The following is a 10,839-nucleotide window of genomic DNA, read 5'->3' as shown; positions in this document are numbered from 1 at the left end:
ACAAACAAAATTCTACGTATATCATCGTATATCATCTTCAGCCCAAGATATCTTATGATACAGAGCAGTGTTATATGAATGATATAGCTCTGAGTTTTCAATTGTTTCAATTGTATAAGCCAACAGCGGTTCTTTATCTCTGCAAGAGTTTATTGGGTCTCCTGCAAGCGATGTAATTGACTCTACAGTGGAGAATCTAATAGACTGCTAGCCATTTGCTGTTTGGAACAACTTTAAAGCATCAAAGTCAAGGACTATTCAGAACTAGAGGCAATAGATCGTTCTGTGGACATAACAACAAACGCTTTGGACAATTTATTGGCAATCTACTCTCAGTGGCTTTTAATCAGGTACATCTACAGGTACATGGATGACTCTGACATGGTAGAGGCATGGTCTGGTGTAAATGTTTCAGGAACAACCACGGTGATGTATGAATCAGCTAGAAATCATTAGCTATCTAAACCTTTCTGGTTGCCCTAGGCTAAAATGTGGTTGCTATCATAATGTTATGGCATGGTAATGAGTTGAATTGGAGTAATGAGCACCAGTGGAGGCTGACACAAACTAAACAGATAGAAAGTGCAGACACGGAAGAATCTTCTCATCAAATGTTGAATAAATAATAACATCTTACATTAAGCATTACCGTGTCAATAAGGATTTGGCTTTCTTTATTAAATAAGAAGGGTTAATTCCGGCTTTCCTACAAGCATCTACAAGTGAATGAACTGTTAATCTAGAAACAGTAATGAGCATATTAACCTTAACCCTTGTATGTTGTTCGCTATTTTTGTTACTCAGACAGTGTTCGTGGGTCTGTTGGACCCGCTGCATTTTTGGGTTTTTAATTCATTCATTCATTCATTCATTTTCTACCGCTTATCCGAACTACCTCGGGTCACGGGGAGCCTGTGCTCAGGCGTCATCGGGCATCAAGGCAGGATACACCCTGGACGGAGTGCCAACCCATCGCAGGGCACACACACACACTCTCATTCACTCACACACTCACACACTACGGACAATTTTCCAGAGATGCCAATCAACCTACCATGCATGTCTTTGGACTGGGGGAGGAAACCAGAGTACCCGGAGGAAACCCCCGAGGCACGGGGAGAACATGCAAAGGCGGGAATCGAACCCCCAACCCTGGAGGTGTGAGGCGAACATGCTAACCACTAAGCCATCGTGCCCCCCGTTTTTAATTCAACACAATCAAAAATTTTATGTTAAAATACTCTACAGATGTTTACTTCATCCCAATTACAAGCAATATAAACAGTATATATGGTTAATATTTGCCCTTTACCTTTATTACATCACATTTTTTAAATTAAAGTGCTACTCGTTTTTTGTTGTTTTTTACTAAAATGTAATAAAAAAAAAGAAAATCAAATTTTATCAAGTTATGAGTGAAAAAAATCAACAAATTTACAAGGAAGCAAAGTTTTTCAAAACTATTGATGTTTATGAATATGGGTCCCACAGACCCGAACAACATACAGGGGTTAACCTACAACCTGATTAGAAGCTGTTGTTTTAACAAATCCAAAAACATCTTCTGACCAATCAGAACTGAGAATTATGTGTCTATAGTTGGGCATCTGAAGCTGTTCCAGATCTTTCTATTGACTGATGAGCGTAAACTAGGCGTCCTTTCTCTTCTCTGATGTGTTTCAGCAATAAATTCTGCACAGTGGAAGCAAATCCAAGAAGCAAATGTTGTGCACGTCGGTAACACGTGTAGTGGTTGTAAAATGAACACAGAATGTTCCGAAGTGCAATCTGGGTTTCGTCAGCTTTCATCTGCATCTGGATTCTCGAAGCCGCCGGGTGTGAGAATAGTTAAGGTATTTAAACTATGATGTTCATTCTGTGGTGTTCTAACCAGTCTTGGAGTGTTTTATTTTTCAGCTTATGCTTTCTAAATTCATGCTGCCATAGCAACAACTGGCAGTGTTAGTCATTATGATATTAGTGCTCTTTTCTTAATGCTATAAATAATGATGGTGTGTTTTGTTTCATTGTTATATTATAAAAATTATTATTATCAATGTCATTTTTTTTAATGAATAAAAGACTTTTATTCGTGCTGTTATAGAAAACCTATCAGAGACATGATGGTGTAATACAGCAGACATAAAGCCTCATACCATCCAAAGACACTTGTTAACACTTACTTTATAGCAAAAACCATAAACCTAAAAACCATATTCTTCATTTTATATCACTCTAATTAAGTTTAACTTTTCTTTTTTCATGTTATTCGAGAAAACCGTGAAGCCATCCATCCTGAAGATTTTCTTACAGAGATGGAGGACTCGAGTCATATGACTTGACTCGAGTCAGACTTAAGTCACAAATTTGAGACTTGAGACTTGCTTGACAAATATTAAAAAAAGACTCGACTTGATTTTGACTTGACATTCATGACCTGAGACTTGACTCGGACTTGAGTAAAATGACTCAGAGATGGGGGACTCGACTTGACTCGAGTCAGACTTAAGTCGCAAATTTGAGACTTGAGACTTGCTTGACAAATATTAAAAAAAGACTCGACTTGACTTTGACTTGACATTCATGACTTGAGACTTGACTCGGACTTGAGTTAAATGACTCAGAGATGGGGGACTCGACTTGACTCGAGTCAGACCTAAGTCACAAATTTGAGACTTCAGACTTGGTTGACAAATAATAAAAAAGACTCGACTTGACTTTGACTTGACATTCATGACTTGAGACTTACTTGTGACTTGCACATGTGTGACTTACTCCCACCTCTGCTTTCTTACGTTGAAAATTTCATTTTCATGATATCCATAACACATATATTACACAAAAAAGCAAAAAGCAATCCAAATTTAATCTCTATTTACAACCTCAACCATATTACAACAAGCTTCAAGGAAAATAATCGTGTATCTACAGAAACACAATAGAACTGATTAAATATGTTCATAACGTAACCTTTTCACAACTTTCGAGCTGGACCAAGTTCCTGAGCTTGTGAGTGTTAAGGTCAGTGTTCTGTTTATCTGAGAGCATTTCTGATGTGTTAATACTGTGCAGATGCAACGGCATTGGTGAACAGCATTGTCTTTGAAAAAGAGATTTATTCTCTTTGTACTGTCCATGATAGAATATAGAGTCATCTGTGAAACTCCCGCCAAGTTGTGTTTTCTCTGTACACTAAATTGAACATAACTTCTTTGTAGTGCTATACAATAATTTTTAAATCATTACCCACATTTTTAGAATGTATATGGACTCCAAAGGGCTTTCTATTTCCAATAGCTTCCGATAGATCTGGACATGTTCTCTTTATTATCACCTTGTAGGTTCGATCTTGCGCTTATTTAGTCGGTCAGTTTTTGTAGCTCTTGTTATTTAAGTCCATGATAATCGTCCTAATAATAACAATCATAATTTTAAGAATTATTATTATTATTCAAATTGATTTTAAAAGAAAACCGTGTACTGAAAATCATTGCAGACATTTCCGGACAAGATCGGGCCTGTGATGTATTCAAAATCATTGAAAAAAAAAAAAAGGAAGGCAGGAAATGTCATTACTAAGCCAAACAATCAAAATGTTGGACCCTGGAGATTGCAGTGTAATCATATGGAAAAGGCTGGGAGTGTTGAATCAAAGCGTATGTGTTTTTCTTGGTTTTTCTTTCTTTTTTTTATCTAAAGAGTCAAAGTTGGCCTTTATTTGGGTGAGGAGAGTTTAGAGCCGACGTACTTTACTCGGTATCTACTTGGACATTATTATCTCTCGTGATATCAATTTGTATCCTGTTCTGAGATAAACAGAGGTCTGTATTATAACAGGAAATGACATATGCAGTATAAAATGCTTTATTTTCTTAAGTAATTTCAGGTTCCACATGGTTTATTATTCTAATCTACTTTAATAACATTAAGAATGTAGTTACGATTAACGAAAGGTACCCCGAGGTGTATTTAAAGAAATAAATAAATAAATAAAATAAAAACACTAACAAGAAAGGAGCCAACCTTGTATAAATGCAAGCACGAGTGCATCTACAGTACTTGCCAAGTCTTACAGGCTCATTTTTCACACCATGATGTTCCTAATCAGAGCGCTTCTCTAATTACAGCCATTGAAAAGGAAATTACATGTGTTTATCTTGCAAATGAAAAAAAAAAATGCCACACTATGTAAGATGGTTTGAGGGCAGATGATTAACTCATTGTACTCCAGAATACAGGTGAACCCAGGTGTCCAGCTAAAGCCATAAACTGGTCAGGTTCTGCAAAATCCAAATAAACTGGGCATTATAATAAAGTAGTTAGTAATATTATTACCCCATAAGTGCGTGTTAGTCTGAACTTTATGGTTAATTTTAAAGATGTTTTTGTAAACTTTGACAATAATCTTTAATTTGCTTTTGCTTTTTTTTTTTTTTTTTTTTGACCATAACACTGTGATCCTCTTTAAAAAAAAATCTGCTATTACATAATGTATTTTAGAGAGAAGGTCATGCCCAGTGGGCAGAGAGTTTTTATTTTTAACTTATATGGTACTTATAGTCTAATTTATATGACTAGCTGTGACCCCAGGACTCCATATTTCCAACAATGTCAAGAGAAGTAGGTTTTTCCTAAGAGATAAGCGTCTTATAAGCCAAAATGTCTGAAAAATACAGAAACTACTGTAAAAAATATTCTCTTTTGTGTGAATTAGGCAACAAACATCTAACTAAGCAACAGACATAATATTATAAGATTAGACATAATATAACACAAATAACAGCAGCAGAATATCAGCAGACATAACAAGAACACCTTGTGGGCTATAAAAACAACTAACAACTTTGCAACACACGCACACACACACACACACACACACACACACACACACACACACACACACACACACACACACACACACACACACATGCACACACACAAATTGCTCTATAAAAAGCTAAAAAAGAAAAGTCAGTCCCCCAGCATAAAGCACCAGTAAAAGGAGACATAAAATATACGTGTGAATACTCTTAAATGCACATAAACACATATAATGTGATAAAAACTTCAAGCATGACTGGAATGATTCTACAGTCACCCCAAAAAAAAAAAAATAGCAGCAGATTACTCCATAAAATCCAGATTGCTCAGATAAAACACCAGCTTAGTTAGAAAACAAACTATCCCAACTATAAAACCGCAGACACGACATCAACGACACCCTCGATCCATAAAGCAAAGGAAAGCTGCACTTTAAAGTGCCGTCTCTGCGTCAGCACGCTGTTCTCTCATTCTCCGTTTGGGGTCGCAGGGCCAGGCTGAAGCCATCAGAATGGAAGTAAGAACGCTCATTCATCACCCTCCAGTGACTAATGCAGGTGCCGCTGTTTTCTGACAGCCGTCTGAGGAACAGCCAGACACACACCGGCTCCTCAAGAGCCTAGCAGGCTTCATAAGCAAACTAGATGTAGCTACAATGCAAGAATAATTGCTTTCTTTATTTTCTTTGTAACTCCAACCATCCTTCCCAAGGAGCCATGACGCCTGATGTGACAGTCAAAGAGTATAAAATTAGGTCAGACATTTATTATGGCTTTGTACTAATAAACAACAGATCAGGGTGGTAGTGGTTTGCATTGCTGCCTAACAGCACCAAACTCAGGTTACTGTCCTTGTGGAGTTTCATTCGCATCTTCTCCTCGTATCAGTGTAGGCTTCTTCCAGGTTCCACTGTTTGCGCCAGCCTTCCAAAAACAAGAGGAATGCCTTGGTGTAAATGATGTGTATGCATGGTTTCCCATTCCAAAAGGGTGTATTCTCACCTTTTGTTAAACGTTGATGAGATGTTCAAAGCTTTCTTCTGCGGTCTCTATTTATCTCACTTCTCCTCTTAATGTCCAAAAGCATGCAGGTACTGTAACTGGACCGGCTATGCCAAATTTCATGAACCTGTATGCATTTGTACAACACCTGTGATGGATTGGCAAACCATGTGGAAGGAATCTTCCTGCCCTGTGCCCAGTGCTACAGGGGCTGGCATAAGACGTTGCATGAATAACAATAATTATAAAGAAATTCCCAGGAACTTGCTTAGAAATGGGGAAAAACTGATTGTTTGAGGTAAAGCTGTTCTCAGTTCTTCAGTGTTCTTTTCTACTAATCTCCATATTCTTGGTGGAAGAGTTGATCAGGTCAGGTGAAGTAATTGTGTGTCAAATGTTTAATGTTAACGGCCAAACCTTCATAACCAACCCAGGATGCTGCGATGACATTTCTAAAAGTGTGTGTGCATGAGTAAGAGAGAGAGAGAGAGAGAGAGAGAGAGAGAGAGAGAGAGAGAGAACCTGAAAGACAGCGATACACAGAGAGAACAAACATTACATTTGGCATTTTAGTATATTTGGAAATGTTTTATTTTATTTAACTATTTAATTAACAACTGGATTGAGGACGCTTAAAAGCGAGGAAAAGTTCTGTATGACATTTCAGATTAAATCTCCTGTCAGTTGAAAAATAATATTAAAAAGCTTCTGAGATGCTTTCCGTTGACTCCGTTTTGCTTTATACAATGGTGCGTGTCATCAGAAGATTGTGAGCTTGAATCATAATGATGCCATTACCATCAGTGGTCCTGCTCCCTGGGTGGGAGAGTGGGAATTTTTTTTCACAAGCAAACCACTTCAAAAATCAGAATGGTGTGAAAAGCATGAAACATCCAGTGATCAGTGGTTCTGTGGGCAGAAATCTTGATGAGATAGGTTAGAGGAGAATGGTCAGACTTTGTCAAATAAGTCATGTAATCACTGTTTACCACCGTGGTGAGCAGAAAAGCATCTCAGAATACTAAACTACTTTGGAGGAAAGTAGATAAGAAGCACATTTTGTCAGCTATGTGCCTGAAAAGCTAGGATACGTCTGGGGTAAACCATCTCATTGTTACCGAACTGTATTCTTTTTCTGGTTGGTTCTACCAAGGGTACCATTTTAAAGATAAAGTATAGCTTTAAAAACAATCTTTAGGAGCAAAGAAGATTGAAAACTGGTACATTAAGCTCTAAGAGTCTAACGGTCATCCCAGAGCATATTCAACTGCCCTGTTTTGTTGCCTGATGAGTCATGGTACAAAAGATGTGTTAGATCCGTGTTTCACAGAGGAAGCATGTGTTAGCCTTGAGACCAAAGAAATCTGCCATCTGTCCACCAGAGAGTTTCTATGCAACCAGCATCGTAGGTGATTCTACTGTATATGTGTGTTTAAAACAAACTAGGACATTATAGATGGAAATGTCTTAAGCAATCAAGATCACATGTAGCACAACAACATAGGAACAGAAAAGCAAAACACAGTCCGTTCGCCTAAAGTAGCTTGGGAGAAACTGAAAACACTCATAGAAGGACATGAAGAAGAGTTATTGTTGAGTTGATTGGCACCGAGTTGTTATTATTCTGTTCGACTGATATTAATTAATGATGCGTTTGATTGTTGTGGCCTTGAGACTGAAAGATGTCTGAAATGCAAAGTAGGACTGGATACCGGATGCCAATTAGATACTGTTAATCATCACTTAGCGCCATCTCTACACATCGTGTTATCCTTTACGTACTGTAGAAGCAGACCAGTCCAGTAACGTTGACCAGTCCAGATTCATTAGAATTGTATTTGGATTTTATATTACAAAAATATGGTGTTGTAATTCTGTAAATTACACCTCAAATCACTGGCCTTGATTTACTAGCATGCCAAATAAAGATTAATAAATGAATTAAATAAGTAATAAGTGCAGACATGCATAGGTGACATTCTTGTTTAGAGACTTTATCCTGAGCTATTATTCAAATGTGCTCAGTAAATAATTGAACAAAACATATTAGGTGCAACCCTACACTTTTTCACCAATTTGTATCCATTTGTCCATCCATCCATTTTTCTGTGCAGTTTTTCCTACACACTTATCCTGGAGTCCATCCCAAGGGGTTTATGGCACAAAATGGGGGCGCAATCACACATACACAGGCTCTCACAGATTCACACATTACGGTCAATTTAGAGATGCCAGTCATCCTACAATGCATGTCTTTGGATTGATGGCGAAAATGCTCTTCCCAGGGGTCCAAGGCAAAACCACCAAAAATCACTAACTGCACTGAGGAGTGCAGATATTAGTGTCCATTAGTAATAATACAAAATAAAATTTGATGTAAATGCCAATAATGAATGATTATTTTAAATATGAAATACAATTCCCATAGAAATGGTGTTCCGCACATTTAATACCTGATTTAATTGAGAGCGATTTGCATGCACATAATCTCTGAAGTGGCTTTCAAGCCTAATAAATTACACTGTGCATGCAAGATGAATCAGTTTGCATTGGATCCACCCTATATTTTTCACCTTCTGGTAATAACTCACCATCATGCCTATTCATTAAGCCAAAAACACAAAGGAAATGTGTGCTATTTTGCACATGTTTAGACCCTGAGTGAAAATCAGCCTGAAAGGGAACTTATAGTAATTCAGGATCTGAGAGGAGAAGAAAGCAGAAAGAGGAGAAAGAGCAGTAGGCATTGTGGATGGAGAGCAGTGTTCCTGTGTTTCACTCGATCGCTCTACCAAGAAAGCATGAATCAGAGAATGTGTGTGTGTGTGTGTGTGTGTGTGTGTTAGCTCTTCTGTGTGCTGAGTTGTTGCTGACCTCTATCGTTAGTTTTGAAGCCAACTGAGATGTGGACTGTGGGAGCCCTGAAAAAGAAAATTAGTAGAGGCAATTTAAAGTGCTTACACACACAAAAAAAAAAAAAAAAATCCACAGGAGTTTAGTAAGTTATCAAGGCAATAAGATCAAAGACAAAGGATCACACACCAGAGAAAAAAGTTACGAAGGACCTTCACTTCAGACCGTCAGCGTTTACACTCCAGATGCTTCAGGGCAACACGCCGGGGTGTAGACAGACCTTTTATATTAGGTTTGATCTGTTGGGAGGAAAATAGAGAATGTAGCTGAAGACAATGGCATAATGCAGGTGGCTCCACGTTGTCTCTATTGGATATTAAAAGCTCATACATAAGCAGATTGCTGTCTAACTAAGGATAAAATAATCATACAGTAGATAACTACTACTATTACTAATACTACAGTTATAACTACTGCTACTAATAATACTACTGATTTTACTACTACTAGGGTGGCTCTGCTTCATGCTTTGGCAACAACACTGCATGATACACCTTTCCAGAGAGAGAGAGAGAGAGAGAGAGAGAGAGAGAGAGAGAGAGAGAGAGAGAGAGAGAGAGAGAGAGAGAGAGAGAGAGAGAGAGAGAGAGAGAGAGAGAGAGAGAGAGAGAGAGAGAGAGAGAGAGAGAGAGAGAGAGAGAGAGAGATGACATTTAATTCCAAACTGTTCTGTTCAGTAATTGTTAAACCTTTCGCATTGACGATTGCTTTTACTTCCTTATCTGTACCTTTTACTCTTAGTTTATGCTCACTTTATTATTATTATTATTGTTGTTGTTGTTGTTGTTGTTGTTGTTGTTATTATTATTATTATTATTATTATTATTATTATTATTATTATTATTATTATTATTATACTATTCTATTTTACTTTTTTGTTTCTTTCCCTAAATTTATTATTTTCCAAGTTCAATAATAATAAGAAATAATAATAATAATAATAATAATAATAATAATAATAATCTCTATTATTATTATTATTATTATTATTATTAAGTAGTTTTTTAATGTTGTGTTTAGAATTATTTCTTTTTTAAATTTCTATTTATTTTCTTTATTTTTACCATTCATTTATTTATCTTCATTTAAACATGACATTAAATGACTTTCTAAACTATATTATACATTTTGATCATTATTATCACTTTATCATCAACATCATTTGAGTTCCACTTTACAAGGTTTGAAAACTATTTTAAATGCAGCGTGCGTTTGGAGGACTGCTGTTTTGTGCTAATGTACTGAATGATCTAATAGATTTAGGTTTATGATGAGAGTGTAATTACGTCTCCTGGTGACAATTCTCGAGCAGCCCATGGGAAAATAAAATGTTCTGCTTTAGATGATGTTTCTGCTTCTGCTTGTCGTTTTTGCTCAAAACCCGAACGTATAAATATTCACGATATCGATGTGATATGCTGTGGAAATAGTTAAAGTGACTACCAACATTCATCTGGAGACACGTAGCCTCTTCGTCAGGCTTGTCATGTTCCAGAGACGCCACAAAGTCCTCCATCCTGAAGAATTCCTGTGGCAGAAAACCGAAAGTAACCACTTTACCTCCGACTGTTACAAAGCTCAGAGACTGAAGACTCGTCATGTATAGAACTGATGCATTAATATAAATCTTTCAACCAGAAATACAGTCAGAGCTGCTGTTTTGTAGAGAATAACACACAACATGCTGTATTCTTATAGAGAAATAACCCATGCTGAGGTGCTGTGATACAGCCTGACGCGAAGGGAGGCAAAATTCACACAAAATGGCTGCGTTTAATATCTGCTTATCAGTAATATTTTGTTTTTTGCTGCAACAAAAAAAAGTCCCAGAAATCTCTCTCTGTTTTAAGTGTTAATGATGGATAATTACATAACAGGTTGTATCAGATGTGCTTCGTTAGGCATAACATAACAGATATACTGTATGCAGAATGATGTCTCAAGTACCTTTAGCCTGATGGTCAGAAGGTCTGGATTCAAAGAATATGAGATTAAAATGAACATATTTTGTTTTCAGTTATTTTGGTGTTCAATGACTTTTGAGTTTGATTTTATTTTTTTAACATTTTCTTTATATCCTGGTTTTACTGTAATATCACAGACA

At 36.9% G+C, this 10,839-nt stretch overlaps 1 long non-coding RNA gene across 1 annotated transcript; it reads right to left on the bottom strand.

Annotated features, from left to right (window-relative positions):
- Nucleotides 1-8,209: 8,209 nt before the first annotated feature.
- Nucleotides 8,210-10,263, bottom strand: LOC132841309 (uncharacterized). The gene is made up of 3 exons (XR_009647893.1): nt 10,183-10,263; nt 8,865-8,974; nt 8,210-8,743 (listed from the first exon to the last, which is right to left on the bottom strand). It is a non-coding gene; the product is annotated as an uncharacterized LOC132841309 (long non-coding RNA).
- Between the last annotated feature and the right edge of the window lie 576 nt (nt 10,264-10,839).

Source organism: Tachysurus vachellii, chromosome 26 (assembly GCF_030014155.1).
Source record: "Tachysurus vachellii isolate PV-2020 chromosome 26, HZAU_Pvac_v1, whole genome shotgun sequence".
Taxonomy (NCBI): domain Eukaryota; kingdom Metazoa; phylum Chordata; class Actinopteri; order Siluriformes; family Bagridae; genus Tachysurus; species Tachysurus vachellii.
The sequence above is the reverse complement of the archived record's forward strand: the minus strand, read 5'-3'. Positions and strand labels throughout refer to the sequence as shown.